The sequence below is a fragment of the Trachemys scripta genome, chromosome 3 (assembly GCF_013100865.1).
Source record: "Trachemys scripta elegans isolate TJP31775 chromosome 3, CAS_Tse_1.0, whole genome shotgun sequence".
Lineage (NCBI taxonomy): Eukaryota > Metazoa > Chordata > Testudines > Emydidae > Trachemys > Trachemys scripta.
In genome coordinates, this window is record NC_048300.1 from 100,026,486 (window position 1) to 100,044,845 (window position 18,360).

Genomic DNA, 18,360 nt, shown 5'->3' on the forward strand with positions numbered 1-18,360 from the left:
AAACTAATTAACATTACTAAGGAAGTAATATATAAATGAGCTAGAGCAGTAATTTTAAGACCAACTATATGTGCAAATATGCATTTTAAAAAACTGTAGATCAATGAACCTAGAAACATCAGGATTGGGTTGTTTTTTTCATTGATACATAACAGATTAACATATAATGATCTCTAGGAGTGAATTATATTCAGAAATGTCCCAATCACACCTTTCCTTATTACAAGAGTAAATACACATTGGGTGAAATGAAAGTGTACAGATCTTTTCTAGATGATGAGAAAAACATTCATTCATTCCTACAATCTCCAGGTTATGCTACGTAATGTAATGGAGAGTTGGTGCTATATCAAATAGTTTTACAAACCAGTTTTATTTAACTGGATATATATACATTTATTGTTTTGGAGAAATTTCTGTTAACTATTTGTGGTGCAGTTCTTTTAAGACTCTGAGTGGAACAGTGATAAAAGGCTTGAGCTTCTTGAATCATTTCTTATTTTCAGAGCTCACACCTGCAGAAAATCTCCATGAAAAAAAAAAGTTACATACAGGGCAATCTCTTTTCCTACAATTGGGAGGAATATTTATTGTGGCAATCCTCCTGCATGCAACTGAAGGCTAAAAATGTGCCATTTAGTCACTGGTCTCTCTCTACTAAACTTCAATGGTTCCTACTTCAAATAGCTACAATCTTTTCAATATGTGTAACAGTACCTAGGACAGTGTGACCATGGGGACGCATTGGTTAGAAGTAACGGAAGAGGAGAAGGACCTAGGGGTCCTTGTGGACCGCAGGATGACTATGAGTCGGCAATGTGACGTGGCGGTGAAAAAAGCCAATGCGGTCTTGGGATGTATTAGGCGAGGTATATCTAGTAGAGATAGGGAGGTCCTGCTTCCGTTGTATAAGGCACTGGTGAGACCTCATTTGGAGTACTGTGTGCAGTTCTGGTCTCCAATGTTTAAAAAAGATGAACTCAAACTGGAACGGGTGCAGAGAAGGGCGACTAAGATGATCAGAGGAATGGAAAACCTGTCGTATGAAAAGAGATTAGAGGAGCTTGGGTTGTTTAGTCTGACAAAGCGAAGGCTGAGGGGGGATATGATTGCTATCTTTAAATATATCAGAGGGGTTAATACAAGGGAGGGAGAGGAATTATTCCAGTTTAGTACTAATGTGGACACGAGAACGAATGGATACAAACTGGCCGGGGGGAAGTTTAGGCTAGAAATTAGACGAAGGTTTCTGACCATCAGAGGGGTGAAATATTGGAACGGCCTTCCGAGGGAAACGGTGGGGGCGACGGACCTGTCTGGTTTTAAGATTAAGTTGGATAAGTTTATGGAGGGAATGGTTTAATGATAAAACATAGTAGTCAAGGAAAACCAAGCAATGGTACATGAACAACATAATGGCCAACAAGGGTCAGGCTAGAGACTCTTGCCTATATGCTCGGGGTATTACTGATCGCCATATTTGGGGTCGGGAAGGAATTTTCCTCCAGGGTAGATTGGCCGAGCCTCTGGAGGTTTTTCGCCTTCCTCCGCAGCATGGGGCAGGGATCACTAGCAGGAGGGTCTCAGCCGATTGAAGTCACTAAAACACAGGACTGGGGACTTCAACGGTAGAGTACAGGGAAGGGTCTTGCGGCCTGCAGCATGCAGGGGGTCAGACCAGATGATCATAATGGTCCCTTCTGACCTTAATGTCTATGAGTCTATGAGTCTATGAGTATTACTGAAATACAATATTAAATAAGTTATGATAATAGCCAGAAGGTGCTCCAGGAAGGACTATGCCTCTGGTGGGACAATACCTTCCTGAGCAGCCCATTGTACACATCTGACTGCAATTCCTAGAAGACTGTACATCCTACTACCGCCCTACTGTGCAGTCCACCACTATGTGAGTTAGCGCAGGGCAAGTTGAGGGATTGGTCCTGCTTCCTCCCATCCCCTTCTATGTCAACAGTTGGACATCTGGAAGTTTGGAAGGGATGTTTGGAAGTCATAGGGGCACTTAGTCTACTGAGGAATTGAAGAATTACTGTCAGTTGACCTATATCACCAAAACAGCACCCAGATGTCTGACTTCCAGTCACTATAGCGATGGGCATCCCATTACTATGAATATTTCATCTGGTGAATTTAGCTCTTTTCTTGATATGATTTCTCTATAAAGAGATTTAGAATTTTTTTCACTGCACAATTGTTAATTTTGTTTTTGTGCAAACAAATATCAGCCCAGGGGTTGCTCCATGCTGTGAGCATTCCTGGAAGCATTCAATATTTGTCAATCAATATTCATGCTCTGTGATAACAGCGTTAAAAAAAGAACTAGATAAGTTCATGGAGGATAGGTCCATCAATGCTTATTAGCCAGAATGGGCACGGATGCTGTCCCTAGCCTCTGTTTTCCAGAAGTTGGGAATGAGCGACAGGGGATGGATCACTTGATAATTGCCCTGTTCAGTTCATTCCCTCTGAAGCACCTGGCATTGGCCACTGTCAGAAGACAGGATACTGGGCTAGATGGATCTTTGGTTTGACCCAGTATGGCTGTTCTTATGATTGGTCACACATAAGAAGTTGCATGATTGTTTTTTTTTATAGTCCCCACCTAGACTAGGGGGTTATATAGTTCACAGCTTCTGTTGGCTGAGCTTACTTCACACACCAGGGATTCCTTGAATCCTTCCATTCCATCCCACAACCTCCCTGGGTGCCGCCTCCCATGCTAATATTTCACGGATTCTGCATGCCCCCCACCTTCTTCCAAGGGTTCTTCTTGCTCCCCATTCTCCTCTTCTCCCTTTCCAGAGTTCCCCAATCTCTCTGCTATGCTAGCAGCTCTTTGTGACCCCCATTACTATCTTTCCCCCATACCAAGGGCCTCCAACTCCCCCCATATCAGATTCCCCAAGCTCCCTCTTGCTAATAGTCCTGGATGCCCCATTATTACCATCTGTCCCCATTCCAGGATCTTTGTGTGGCCCCCATTCCAGGGTCCCCCATCCTCTCTGTAGCAGGAGCTTTGTATGCACCCCTATTCTCCCTATACCCAACTCCATCCATTCCAGGGTCCCCCATTTTCCCTGCTCCCCTTCATAGAAGGAGATTTGAGTACCCACATTTGCCCCATAGCAGAGTCCCTCATTGCCCCCAGGGCAGAGCTTCTGTCGGTAACATTATTACCCCCTGTGACAGGGTGGACTAGGCCTTGCTGGAAGCCTCAGTGTCCTGCCATACCCATCCCAGGAAAGGAGCAGTAGAGGAGTCCTTCAAGAAGCCTAGAGTAGCTGCAAGGGAGGCAGCCAATCAAAGAGGCTGCAGGGAGCAATCAGAGCCCAGGAGGGCCACATAAAAGGAGCTGCAGAGGCGGAGACACTCAGGTCCTTGCTGGATCTAGAGGGGTGTAGTTGGTGCTCCTGGCTGCCTAAAAGGAACTGCAGAACCATGGACAGCTCAGAGCAGGTAGGGACTGGGGCAGTGAGAAAATGCTCTTGGCTGGCTGCTAGGCCTGAACTTAGATGAGCCTTGAAATAAGGGTGAGGCTGGGAGTGCAGGGAAGTGACCCGGGGAACTGAAAGCAGGGTAGTTAAAGGGACATGGTGGCTGTAATGATGCTGGTTCTGGTGGGACCCAACTGAGAGTGCCACTTCAGGACAAATTGCTTAAAGCAGGGCAGTTACAGCCCAAGGCTGGGGTTTTTCCACCTCTAAGGCAAATCAAACCAGCCAGCCAGACAGGACTTTGGTTTTAGCCCACTGGCTGACCACAAGTCACACAAGCAATTCCCTTAGACACTCCAGTTTCCCAGTATCACCACTAGTGCCACTTGTTATGGGGACAAATGGTTATGAAAACGAATACCCCAGTAAAAGAAAAAAAGGTTCTCTTAATCCCAAAGGACCAACCTCCAGACCCAGGTCAATCTACAAATCAGATCTTACCCACAAATCACGCTGTTGCCAATCCCTTAGAATCTAAAATCTAAAGGTTTATTCCTAAAAGGAAAAAGATATAGATGAGAGCTAGAACTGGTTAAATGGAATCAATTGCATACAGTAATGGCAAAGTTCTTGGTTCAGGCTTGTAGCAGTGATGGAATAAACTGTAGGTTCAAATCAAGCCTCTGGAGTACATCCATAGCTAGGATGGGTCATCAGTCCTTTATGTAGAGCTTCCGTTTGTAGCAAAGTCCCTCCAGAGGTAAGAAGCAGGATTAAAGACAAGATGGAGGAGCTGCAGCAGCTTTTTATATTCTCTTGCCATGTGGTCTTTCTTTCTTTGTTCCAAAGACGAGCTGTCCATCACATAGCATGGAAAAAGTTCTGTCCATAGGCATGTCCCTGCATGCCTTGTTGAGTCACAAGGTGTGTCTGCCTTCTCTCAATAAATCAATGGTATAGCTGATGGTCCTTAATGGGCCATCAAGCAAGGTAGGCGGAACTGACACCAACTTGTCTGGGGGGTCACCCAGAAGCATAGCATAAGTTTGAAATACAGACCGTATACAGCCAATATTAATAACTTAAACTACAAAATGATACACATATACAGACAGCATAATCATAATCAGCAAACCATAACCTTGTCTTAGACACCTTATTTGACCACCTTTATACAAGATTTGGTGCCATTACAGGACTTTGGTTGCAACGATGATATATACGGTCCCAGTTCATGTCAATAACATCACAGTGGCTGTTATTCTTGGGGTCCCTGGTCTGGGACCCACACTAGTGGGTAGGCACAGGTGCCCCGCCCCCCATAGGCCCCTGGAGAAGTGTTCTACAATTAGACAGCAATTAACTCCCAGAAGGGGAACTGAACTGTTGAGAGGCTGAGCTGCGGCCAAAACAGATCAAGAGGGCTAAACAATTGCCTTCATGGAGAAAGCCCTAGGGCTGTGGACCAATACCAGGGCTGGGACTGGTATTTAAAGAGTGCAGAGACACCTGGCCAGAGGGGGGTGCTCATGGGAGGTGGGTGCCACACTGTTATACCCCATTTCTCCTATGTTAGGGGATCTGTATGACTACCCCCCCATACCAGGGTTCCACATTCTCCTCCCTCATGCAAGGGGCTGTGTGCATGCCCCCATTCCTCCCCCCACCTTACTGCATAGCACTTGCCAGCACTCCCCATTATTCTTCCTTCTCTTTGGGAGATAAATCATTCATGGTGCCAATATATTAAACTCTCCTGGAGGATGGCAGAGATGCAATGGGGTACTATTATGCTGGAAGGAGTTAATGGGTTTTTGATTTGTAGACTATTGTAGAGCTGTTTGTGGCTTTGATAAAGAGCTGATAATAGCTCTGTGTACTTCATTTCGGTATTACAGTTTCTCCCAAAATCAATAGAGCTGATGCATAGAACATTCCCTGAAAATTTGGAATGGATTGGCTGGAGTGTTCAAAAGTTATTGCATTAAATACAAGCCGAAAAACGCCATAGAGGTGAATGTGAGTCCTTCCCAAGCTCAGCCAATGACCTTACAACTTATAAACCTACGATCAGAGCAGTCAAAATTGTCCACATATTCCATGACTCTTTCTGCAATGTATTTTATCAATACTTTTATCCAAGTTTTAATCAGACTGGACTTTGAAATCATTACCCTTTCTTTTGTTTAACAAAAATCATCCAGCTTTAACCATACAAAAAATAGCAGTCAGTAAGTAAATAAGGTTTTGAAAATGTGAAACGTTTTGAAAACTACTGTACTTTAATAAAAAAACCCCAACCTCTTGGTTTTTGTAAAAAGTCAGAAGAAACAGAAAAATGAGTCCCTTTTGGACCAGGTGAAATGGAGAGAACTTTAACATTTCTTGTAAAATCACTTTCTCAGCTTTGACCAGCCCTATGTTTACAACTCCAATGATCACACATGCTCAAGGGCCTCAGTATTTGTGTAAATATTCACAATACATTCACTTGCCATGAATACTCTTAAGAAATAACATTTACTCAAACATGTGTTCAGGGAAAGTGACTCAAAAGCCTTGCAAGTACTGCAGAAGTAAATTCAGTTTTTATTTTAAATAATATTTTTTTATGATGTTCTCCCAGATCTACACTTAGGACAGATTTCTGCCACTTGAGTTTTCTCTGATTTGGCAGACCTGCAGAATATGGTAGCCTACAGATTTCCCTGAATGTTGAATGTTTGTTTCCCCTGTAGGTGAGGACTAGTGCTGGTGTCAATTCATCCAACCTGGAATGGTTCATGGTAATATATAAGTTCAGTGAACTTTAATTGAATCTCAGGCAGGGTTCCAATGGTACTAGCTCACCTGGTAGGCTGTTGGGGACTTTGGGCTTCTGGAGTCCTGGACCCTGGAAATCCTGAAGTCGCTAGTACACAGGCAATCTGTGTGGTCACACTGCTCTGGAGCCACAGACTCTAGAAGCTGTGGGTTCCCCATCCCCAGGGCAGTCCTCATGGTATCTCCATGAACTTGGAAACCCTGGGGGTTCTCAGGACTTCCAGGGTCCCGGTTGTGGAAGTGGGAGCTGGAAATTCTGGAAGCCTCACTTCTAAACAGTACTCTGCTCCTGGCTCCACAGCAGGCAGTCTGGCTTGAACAGGAGCTCTCAGGGCCTCCTGGCTCTATGGTGGGGAGCCTGTAAATCCTGCAACTGGTTTCCTGGATGAATGGCACCAGGGAAGCCCTGCCATGAAGGCTGCCTGGGGGTCTGGGACCCCAGGGCTTCCAGACTGCTAAGCCAGTTTGGGTGCCCTAGGGTCCCCAGCCCCAGAACAATTCACATGTCAGGGACCTGGAAGTTTGGAGCGCTGCTGACCAAAATTGAAATGACTCTTGTGAGCTTCACTGTTTCCCACCAAGAACAGCAGATGTGAAACCATCATTTTCATGGCTCCTATTCAGTGGAAAACAGCAGTGAGTGTGAAAAAAATCACATCAATTTCAGGCAGCAGCAGCTGCGGTTATGAGGAACATATTTTGTCTTGGAAATACAATGTTCACGTTTCAAAAATTCAATAAAAATCAAAAATTTCCAGTTCATGGGGAAACTTCAAAATTCCTCACAAACTGGAATTTCTGAGTTTTGGCCAGCACTAGTGTGGATTTAAATTAAGCTGAATGCAATACTTCCATAAAGCAAAGATACATCAACAAATAAACAATTACTTGACTGGCACCATGCACTTAGTATTCTGCATTAAATTGATCATTCTAGTGGTAGCACTCTATTGTCAATAGCTAAGTGGTCTGTGTTTGTTTTATTTGTTTGGATTTTTTTAATAGCTGCTTTGCTGAGGACTAAAAGGGGAAACAAAATGAGATTTGAAAGCACTATATGGTAAAGCACTTTAAAGAGTTTATTACAGATGCAGAGTACATGGCACATATTGCCTTCATCAAGCATATCAGCAAATAAACTTAAAGCTGCCACACTGGACATCACAATGATACAGAAAGTATGGGACATCATTTGCTTTTACCATTCTATAGGCCCCAATTCAGAAAGACACCTAAGCACCTAAGTCCACCCCATTCAGGAAAGCATTTAAACGTGAACTTACCGTTAAGCACATGCTTAAATGTTTTCCTGTAAGGATGTTTCTCTGAGTCAGAGCCAACACATTGTGTTGGCTGCTCAATATATATACACAGAAGTCAAGAATACAAAGGTGGGAGTTTGATACCTTTATTGGCTTACCCAATCTGATTGCATAGCATTTGCTTAGCTCTAGATCCATGAATAGGAATGATTCCTTCGTCATAGTCTAGTTGTACTTCATGGTGGTAACAAAAGCCTTATGTATTGCTTTCTGGATTGTATTTTTCTTGCCAGCTAACCACCTACTATACTACCCATCCATTACCTCCTGCCAATAGCACAGTTTATCCTGTGCTTCTGCTTCTTCTAATTGACTGAGTGGAGATGGATGCAACTGAATTGAACTGCTTCAAGTCCTCTAGCAACCATACAATGAATATGGTGTAATGGATCACGGGAAGTGCTGTACTGCATGTGAGAGGTCCTTTTTAAGTAATGAAACCACTCTGTATAGACCACCTGTAACTGTTTCTGTGAGTTGTTGTTTGCAGTATTGTTGTAGCTGTGTATGTTAATGAGACAAGGTAGGTAATATCTCTTATTGGACCAACTTCTGCTGGTGAAAGAGACAAGCTTTCAAGCTTTACAAGACCTGAAGAAGAGCTCTGTGTAACTCAAAAGCTTGTCTCTTTCACTAACAGAAGCTGGTCCAATAAAATATATTACATCACCCACCTTGTTTGTTTGAAGGCAGGCTCACACTTTCAGCTGCAAATGACTTCAACTGTAAGCTCTATGGAGCAGGAACCCTCTTTTTGTTCTTTGTTGATATGGTGCCGTACAATTTGGTTCTAGTCCATGACTAGAGCTCCTAAGGGTAAACACAATACATATAATTAACAACAAAATTAAGATCTTTAGACCCTGATGGTCACTGAAAAATCTCCTGTCATCTTATTTTGCAGTAAGTTGCTATAATTTAGGTGTTACTCTTTTTACTTATACTCCCTATCAAATTTAAGTACTGGAGATAGATGCCATATTGAAGCTCTGTCCACTCAGAGACGTAGCTTGGTCATTGACAGCACAAGTTTTGTCAAAATGATCTACCAGTGTGCCTCAGCTCTGACCTAGAGGCACCACCACCAAGAAAGAGGATAGCTCGGTCTCCATGCACATTCAATCCTTGTCCTCTTTTGATAATTCCAAGAAGCTTGTCAGTTAGTGTAAATTGTGGTGGTGTTTTTTGTGTGGTGGACTATTGGGAAATGGATTGAGACCACCAAATTCATTTAACAGAAGCCACTAGAGAGCAGGGAGTGTATGGAATAGCATAGGCAATATGCCATTTATTTGATTTTAAAACTATCTGATCAAGTACTAAACTTGTGTTAGAAGTCTTAATTCGCTAGTTACTTTTTAACGTTGTATAACACTACAGGAGATGTCTGGTAGAGTAAAAATAGCAAATTTCTTTCAGCTTACTTAACCGTGACTTAAGAAATAGAAAAGTTATAGTGACTTGAACAACATGTATATTGCAGTATAGCTGCTCATAAATTGCCTAAAGTTTAGTAAAATTAGTAAAACAGTAATGGTAAGTGGGGAAAAATAGACTCATAGACTCATAGACTTTAAGGTCAGAAGGGACCATTATGATCATCTGGTCTGACCCCCTGCATGCTGCAGGCCATAAAACCGTCCCTACCCCTTCCCTGGACTCTGCTGTTGAAGTCCCCAATCCTGTTTTAGGTGACTTCAATCGGCAGAAACCCTCCTGCTAGAGATCCCTGCCCTATGCTGCGGAGGAAGGAAATGCCATCCTTGTAGAAAAGGACTAATATCTACATTTAAAAGAAACTTGTGGAAAACTCCAGTACATAAGGCTGATTTAAGGACTGTAAAATATTGGTTGCTTTCTTTTGTCAGAAGGAATAACATGCCCATTCTAGCATGTCAGTAAAGGTGGTGCTTCCAAATTGTGTTGAATTATTGCTGAAGGTCAAGATTGGAGGCTACAAATAGTTGGAGGGTGTAACCCACCCCCCAAAGGGTGAAGATTTATGGTAAATTGTGGTATAAATATGTGTAGTAGAATAAAAATTGAGGAAAATGGCTGAATGTTGGGAAAACTTCAATCATTAAGACTATTATTTGTATTACGGCAGCATTTAGGGGACCTAATCAATATTGGGATCCTATTTAGTTAATCGTTGTACAAATTATCATAGTGAGAGAGTCCCTGCCCTAAAGAGTACACTCTGGATAGATAAGAGAGAGAGAGGACGGAAGATGAAACAGAAGTAACTTGTCTGGGGTTGCATAGCAGGTTTGTAGCAGAGCTAGAATAGAACCCAGGTCTCCTGACTCCAGGGTGACCAGATGTCCCAATTTTATAGGGACAGTCCAAATATTCAGGGCTTTTTCTTATATATTACCTCCAACCCCCGTCCCAATTTTTCACACTTGCTATCTGGTCACCCTACCCGACGCCCCATCCAGTGCTCTAGCCACTCCACTGCACTACCTCCAGTTAGTTTCCCCAAGAGAAGTGATGGAAACCCCATTACTTCGCATGTTTAAAACATACCAACATTTTGGCAAATGCATAATAGGGGACAATCCTCCATGGAAAAAGCGAAGGACTAGTTGACATATTGTGTATTTTCTGTCTCTAAAGGTCCTGCTTATGAAACCATTGGATACAATTATCTCCCACTGATTTCAATGGGAATTTTTGACAAAAAGGATCAGATAAAAAAGAATGTTCAGCCTATTTCAGAGAGACTGAAATATGGATGGAAACAAAACTTGACTGAAAGGGCCTGGGAAGGGTAGAGGAGGGTTTTAGACTTTCTTTAATCAGTGAGAGATTCTGATTCTATTCCTAGGCTAAGTGATGGCTGGAGCATGCCAGAATTCCTTCTAAGGGCCCCTGAAGTGGTCACTTGAGCAGTAAATCCACACTCTTGTAGAGAATGCAATATCCCTGCTTCCTATGTGGCCAACGCTGGGTGGGTGAGGGGGCATCGTTTTTACCTTACCCATTTCTCCATCCCAGTTTGCACAGCGGGGGTGCTAAGAGGGAGCAAGAACCATTCCATCCTATGCCACCACTTAAATAATAATTCTACATAAGCCTGGCATTATAAAAACGTGTGAAAATCTGATCTACGTACCTCCCCCACTCTAAATTTGTCCCAGAAATATGGCGGAAAAACCACTAAAAAGCATTGTTCTGCAGACTGACCGATAATAGGATTTCTGAACATATCTGCAGGAAACTATCTTTGCAGTCATCTCTAAATTTATTTTAACAGACATTTCACATTTCATTACAGAAAACAGATTTTGATTTTTTGTTAAATGGCTTATGCTGAAGTATTTGTATACAGTTAAGTTAGTAATCCTAAAGGCTAACGCATGAATAACTAGTACTGTCTTCTGAGTACCCCTCTCAGCACCCATCCATTGTGAATCAGTTCTCTAAGATGCAGTCGTTAACTGAACAGATATGAGAATTCAAAGTGAGACCATGCTTTTCATTTAATTGGGTGAAACAGGTACAGTTTCTGAAAGGAACTGATGACTGTATCATGTGAGAGCATGAGGAAATTCACCATCTGAGAAAATGATTTCAGGAAATTTGTTATCTGTACAGCCCATTGCAAAAATTTCCTCTTCCTTTACATCTTCAGTGATGATATTATAATGGATAAATGAATATTTTTGTCAATGGGATTTGCTAGATTTGTCTTATAAAATGAGTATCTATTTTCCATTTGAATTTAAATTATATTTAAATATAAACATTTTCCATAGTGCATTCAGTACACAAGGTTTTCTGGTTCTGTACGGTTTTCATCCCAGTGAATATATTATTCAAAAGGACACTGGAGAGCTAGGGTGGCTAGTTCAGTCCTGTCTCTCTATGAAAGATGATATAGCCCAGGTTGCATCAACACACGCCTCCTAACTCAATTAAGGAGATATTTATTTAAGTATTTGGGGCAGGGGACTCTCCTCAATGGCTCAGGAAATTAGAAATAGAACACAGAACTTTTCTTCTCAAGCTGGCCACTTCATATCCAACCTATCTTGATAGTGATTGAACATTCTCACTGTCTGAGTTTGGAGGCCTGCACAAAATAAGTTGGTGTTCTCAGCCAAGTTCCAAGTTTCATATGTCCATATGAGAAGTGTCTTCATCGCAACCATCACCTTCATTGAGAATTCCAGGAAGAATGAGTGCAAATTCAGAACTGCTCTGTATTCTTCAGTTTCACTTGTTGTCTTCCAAGAAAAGGAAGAGTCCACTGGCAGGCCTCTACTTGGCCTCTGCTAGGAGTTTGTCACCCCACAAGCTTAACCACCAGTGTTGCAATGGTGATGATATATTAGAAGGATAAGATAAATAGTGCTTGCGGAAATATTTAGCATGAATAAGTGAAGATACTGTACAATGTGGAAAGCACAGCTTTATCATGGACAGCTGGAATGACTTTGATGAAGGAAAGTTTGATTAAGAGAATAAAAAAACAATAAATGCACGTGAGCTGTAAGCATTACCTCCAAGGAATCATCTTTTCCTCACTCTATTGGGTAGTCTAAGGAAGATGAAAATTCCTCTCTTAATAAAATAAAATGAGAGGAAACAAAAAATATGCTTCTCACTGAAAATCAAGAGTTCTCAGTTATCTTTAATCAGTGTACATATTGTCTGTGATTAAGCCAGTGTCAAAGGGTGATGGTCCTGAACGATCAACACATTGCTGGTTTCTCTTTAACAAGATTAATTCTGTGCATATTAATTTTTCCAAAGGAATAACAGATTTAAAGTTTCTTTACATAGTTCCATAAAAGCTGTGGAATATGACATAGGAGTGGGGGTTTTGAATAGTCTTTGGATTGTAATGTAAAGATATATTGAAAAGGGCCATTTGAGATCTATTTTGCTCTGGGAAAAGTTATTTTACACATAGTACATTGTGTGAGTCACTGTCATGAAGAAATAGGTTTTTTAATTATATTTAGTGTCGTCTTTAAAATCCTATGCCATTCAGTTAGACTCGCTGCACATTGATTTTAATTCACAGTGGCTGAACAAGCTGCCTAAACTGCTCTACTGTAACATACAAACAATCTAAGCATACTTCAGCAAAACTACCAGTGCAAGCATGTCATTTCCATTTTCCACAATTTGTTCCAAGCATCAGTGAAGTCCTATCTGTGCAGCGCACTGACAGAGGCTAATAAATCTCCACAAGCATCAAACCACATGAAAAAAGGAAGATCATAAGCAAGCTGGCAACAACTACCCATATGTGTCCCATTCTGAGATGCTGCTTATTCTTGTGACTCAGGTCTGGTTGATGAATCAGCTAGGATGGCTAGAACCACCACACCTCTACTGCTACTCATGCTCTGTGGGGCGTTAGTCAGAAAAGAACTCCTCATGCTGAATAAGATAATGAAAGTCCTGGCTGCCAGTTTGTGAAAATCAACTATCCTGCTGAGTACCACCTCCACCCAGTTCCTTCTTCCTCCACTGAAGTACGCAACTCTTGGTCTTTAAACAGTTAGAGATAGGACGAATATGGGAAAACCTGCAGAATGAGGCATAATCCATTTGTTTGCAGTGTTGCTGTAGCTGTGTTTGTCCCAGGATATGAGTGAGACAAGGTAGGTGATATAATATCTTGTATTAGACCAACTTCCATTGGTGGAAGTTACATGCTTTCTAACTATACAGAGCTCTTCTTTAGGTCTGAGAAAAGAAATGAGAATCTCTGAGCTAAATACAAGTTGGGACAGATAGGTAAGCATAAGGGCTAACACGTTGCAGGAGGTCATTTGAGAGGGAATGGGAAATAATGGTTAGATTGTTATCCAAAAGTGGTTTGACATGGGCCATTACGGGTTAGCTGTAAAGGTGTGTATTAGACTGTTGCAAAGAGCCATGAAAACAGTGTCCCTTTTAAGTCCATGTTTTTAGAGTCTAGCAAAGTTATAAATGTAAGTTCCCAGTCTTGCCTTTCAAAGGTTTTGTGCAGGTTTACTTTGAGTATACGTATTGAAAGTTCAGATATGGATTGATCACTTTGTAACAGGTGTTCATTCCATAGATGATATGGTGTTTTTGTCATATCGTTTTTTCTGTGCGCTCATTTGATTGAGCATAGTGATTGTCTAGTTTCACCCCCACAGTTGGTACTAAGGCATTTGATGCACTGAATGAGGTTTTTGAATGCTTGTAGTGGGTAGTTGTTATAGAGTGTACTCATCACCAGAATGCCCCCTTGTGTCAAGACAAGAGCCCCTAGTGTCCTGGTTCTACAATGGTCTGCTGCTTCCATGGCCAACCTTTCCAGCCAGGTCTGCTTTCGGTCCAGACCCCTTCCAGAGTTAACAGAAATCAATTTTAACTCAAAATAGCCACTGGGGCATTAAAATCCATAATATAAACACTAGTTCTTCAGGGAGATGCACAGTGTTGTCTGTGTTAAACCCGTGACTAGGCCAGGCTACTTGGGTTAGACAGGGAAATCCTCTCCTGGCTGCATTCAGTGGAAGCAGCCAGTCCTCTGTATCTGGCCTGATGGGCCCTGATTGGCCTCCCCCTACTCTTAGCCTTTCTATGTGCCAGAGGACTGCCAGTCAATGGTTCTGCCTGCACCTGGTCATGAGAGGCCTCTCTCAGTACCCCCTAGAGCTCTGAACTTCCTGCTCTTCCCTTCTGGCAGGACATCTTCCTAAGGTGGGCCTCCAGCAGGGGGCAGTAAATGCCTGGTACACCCCATCACAATAGTACTGAGAGACCGTCCCATCCTCTCAGGGCTCTTTGATATCATGTCAGTCAATTCCCAAACTCTTAAGCCTTCCCTCGGGCTTCCAAAACCCTCCCACTGCATCAACAGCCCTTCTAAATTACCTGGCTTACTCTAATTAATTTAGTAACAGACAATAAGCATCACTCGATTTTACTTAATATGCTTTTCATTCCTACTGAGACTTTCTGAGCTCTCTGTATGCATGCACATTTGCAGTTTAAAATAAATTATCAGCCTACAGGAAATCCAAAAAGCCATTAAATATTTTTGTTTGGAAGACAAAGTAAATTTCAATACAGCCATAAAAGCCCATTTCATAATAGGACATGCATAATTGTTAGGACTATACTAGTGGCTTTATTTTATATCTTAAATCATATCTTATTTATTCACACTTAAGTCACTTGCATCATCTAGACACATAACTAAACACATTCTTAGCAGTATGTGTGTATGTTTAAAGTCTTCATAATACTGGTCCTTTAGCAAAGCAGTAGGGACAGACTTTAAAAGTGAATTGTCCAACTTATCCCTTATGCTTTTGAATATCATCCTGCTCAAATTAGATGTTTTATTGCTTATGGGAAGAATATACTCCCACACAAAACACCTGACCAAAGCAGGACCTTGATCACACTAGCACTACTGAGAGACAATCCATGGGTGTTTTAGCACCACATTGACTAAACCTGCCCTGGAGAGGGTTAGCAAACACAGTGGTTTGTCTACACTAGCACTTGTACCATTGTTTCCACCTGGGAGCTACATTTTGGGGTAAGTGACTGTCTGTAGTGTGTGTTTGTTTGTGTTTGAGGGTTACTTGCTGTGAGCTGAGCTTGTGTTTGTCAGTCTGTTTGTTTGTTTTGGTTGTTTGAAGGACCGTGTGCTGTGGCTGGCAGTTGGAAGGTTTGAAAGCTAGAAGTCTCTGGTAAGTGGCTGAGCCTTTATCAGTGGGCGGGGCATTCATACAGGCCAGGGCTTTATAAAGCAGCGCACAAGCGACCAGGGGCTGCTAACAGGGAGTTTCGCAAGGGAGATCTCCAGGTGAAGGAGGAGCAATACAGCACCCTTTTGGGGTAAGTGACTGTCTGTAGTGTGTGTTTGTTTGTGTTTGAGGGTTACTTGCTGTGAGCTGAGCTTGTGTTTGTCAGTCTGTTTGTTTGTTTTGGTTGTTTGAAGGACCGTGTGCTGTGGCTGGCAGTTGGAAGGTTTGAAAGCTAGAAGTCTCTGGTAAGTGGCTGAGCCTTTATCAGTGGGCGGGGCATTCATACAGGCCAGGGCTTTATAAAGCAGCGCACAAGCGACCAGGGAGCTTTGCGAACAGGGGCTGCTAACAGGGAGTTTCGCAAGGGAGTTTGGAAGGGGAGCAGGAAGGGGGCGAGGGTCCCTTGCCGGTTCCATCTGTTTTCTCTTGATTCCCCTTAATACCTATAAAGCAACTACATTCATAACTTTTCGCTTAAACAACCCTTTCAGCTGACAGGGGGCTGCAGACGGGAGTTTGACAGAGGGAGGCTTACGATGGTTAGGAAGACCCGCAACACCTGTGCCAGCACTGCTACTGTCTCCTCCACCTGTGCCTGTAGCCAGACAGAGTGCCTAAGCATGGATGCCTCTACCCAGATCCTGGTGTGGTTTTGCAAAGACTGTAACTTGCAATTTCCACTTACTGATATCCAGGCTGGGGGGACCATCCAATGTGAGAGGTGCCTGCTGGTGGAATCTCTCAGGCAGCAGGTGGGAGAGCTACAGGAGGAGGTGGCTAGGTTGAGGAGCATCCGTATCCATGAGCAATTCCTCGACAGTGTCCATGTGGAGACAGCTGAGGTAGCTGTCCCAGTACACAGGACTGCTGATACACCACTGGTGGAGGAGGAGATGGCTCAGGGTGGACACTGGCAGCTGGTTACTTCTGGCAGCAGGCAGTGCTCCACCCTTGCTCCGAACCCTCCTGCCGTGGTTATAGGTAACCGTTATGCTCTTCTTGACACAGGAAAGAAGGAATCACTCCCTACAGTAAAGGAGGAGAAGCCTCGTACCCCTAAGGCTGGAGGGTCTGCTGCCACCACTGCAAATAGGAAACGTAGGGTAGTGGTGGTCGGAGACTCTCTGCTGAGGGGGACGGAGGTGCCCATCTGTCGCCCTGACATCTCATCTCGGGAGGTATGCTGCCTGCCGGGGGCCCGTATCCGAGACGTTACGGAGGCATTGTCGAGGATTATCCAGCCCTCTGACTACTACCCCATGCTACTCATCCATGTGGGCACAAATGATACTGCGCGGTGTGACACTGAGCAGATCAAGAGTGACTACAGGGCTCTGGGAGTACGGGTGAAGGAGTTTGGAGCGCAGGTGGTATTCTCTTCAATTCTTCCTGTCAAAGGTAGGGGCCCGGGCAGAGACAGATGCATCATGGAGGTGAATGCCTGGCTGCGAAGATGGTGTCGCCAGGAGGGCTTTGGCTTCCTAGACCACGGGATGCTATTCGAGGAAGGACTGCTAGGCAGAGATGGCGTTCACCTTTCGAGGAGAGGAAAGACCCTATTCGGACACAGACTGGCTAACCTAGTGAGGAGGGCTTTAAACTAGGTTCGACGGGGACAGGTGAGCAAAGCCCACAGGTAAGTGGGGAACATGGAGACCGGGGAGATGGGTCGGAAACGAGAGGGAGTGTGGGCTATATTGGCAGAGAGAAAGGAGAGTCAGGACAAAACCGGGAGGAAAGATCAAACCAGTATCTTAGATGCGTATATACAAATGCGAGAAGTATGGGGAATAAGCAGGAAGAACTGGAAGTGCTAATAAATAAATACAACTATGACATTGTTGGCATCACTGAAACTTGGTGGGATAATACACATGATTGGAATGTTGGTGTGGATGGGTACAGCTTGCTCAGGAAGGATAGACAGGGGAAAAAGGGAGGAGGTGTTGCCTTATATATTAAAAATGTACACACTTGGACTGAGGTAGAGATGGACATAGGAGACGGAAGTGTTGAGAGTCTCTGGGTTAGGCTTAAAGGGGCAAAAAACAAGGGAGATGTCCTGCTAGGAGTCTACTACAGGCCACCTAACCAGGTGGAAGAAGTGGATGAGGCTTTTTTCAAGCAACTAACAAAATCATCCAAAGCCCAAGATTTGGTGGTGATGGGGGACTTCAACTATCCGGATATATGTTGGGAGAATAACACAGCGGGGCACAGACTATCCAACAAATTCTTGGACTGCATTGGGGACAACTTTTTATTTCAGAAGGTTGAAAAAGCTACTAGGGGGGAAGCTGTTCTAGACTTGATTTTAACAAATAGGGAGGAACTCGTTGAGAATGTGAAAGTAGAAGGCAGCCTGGGTGAAAGTGATCATGAAATCATAGAGTTTGCAATTCTAAGGAAGGGTAGAAGGGAGAACAGCAAAATAGAGACAATGGATTTCAGGAAGGCAGATTTTGGGAAGCTCAGAGAGCTGATGGGTAAAGTCCCATGGGAATCAAGACTGAGGGGAAAAACAACTGAGGAGAGTTGGCAGTTTTTCAAAGGGACACTATTAAGGGCCCAAAAGCAAGCTATTCCGCTGGTTAGGAAAGATAGAAAATGTGGCAAAAGACCACCTTGGCTTAACCACGAGATCTTGCACGATCTAAAAAATAAAAAGGAGTCATATAAAAAATGGAAACTAGGACAGATTACAAAGGATGAATATAGGCAAACAACACAGGAATGCAGGGGCAAGATTAGAAAGGCAAAGGCACAAAATGAGCTCAAACTAGCTACGGGAATAAAAGGAAACAAAAAGACTTTTTATCAATACATTAGAAGCAAGAGGAAGACCAAAGACAGGGTAGGTCCACTGCTTAGTGAAGAGGGAGAAACAGTAACAGGAAACTTGGAAATGGCAGAGATGCTTAATGACTTCTTTGTTTCGGTCTTCACCGAGAAGTCTGAAGGAATGCCTAACATAGTGAATGCTAATGGGAAGGGGGTAGGTTTAGC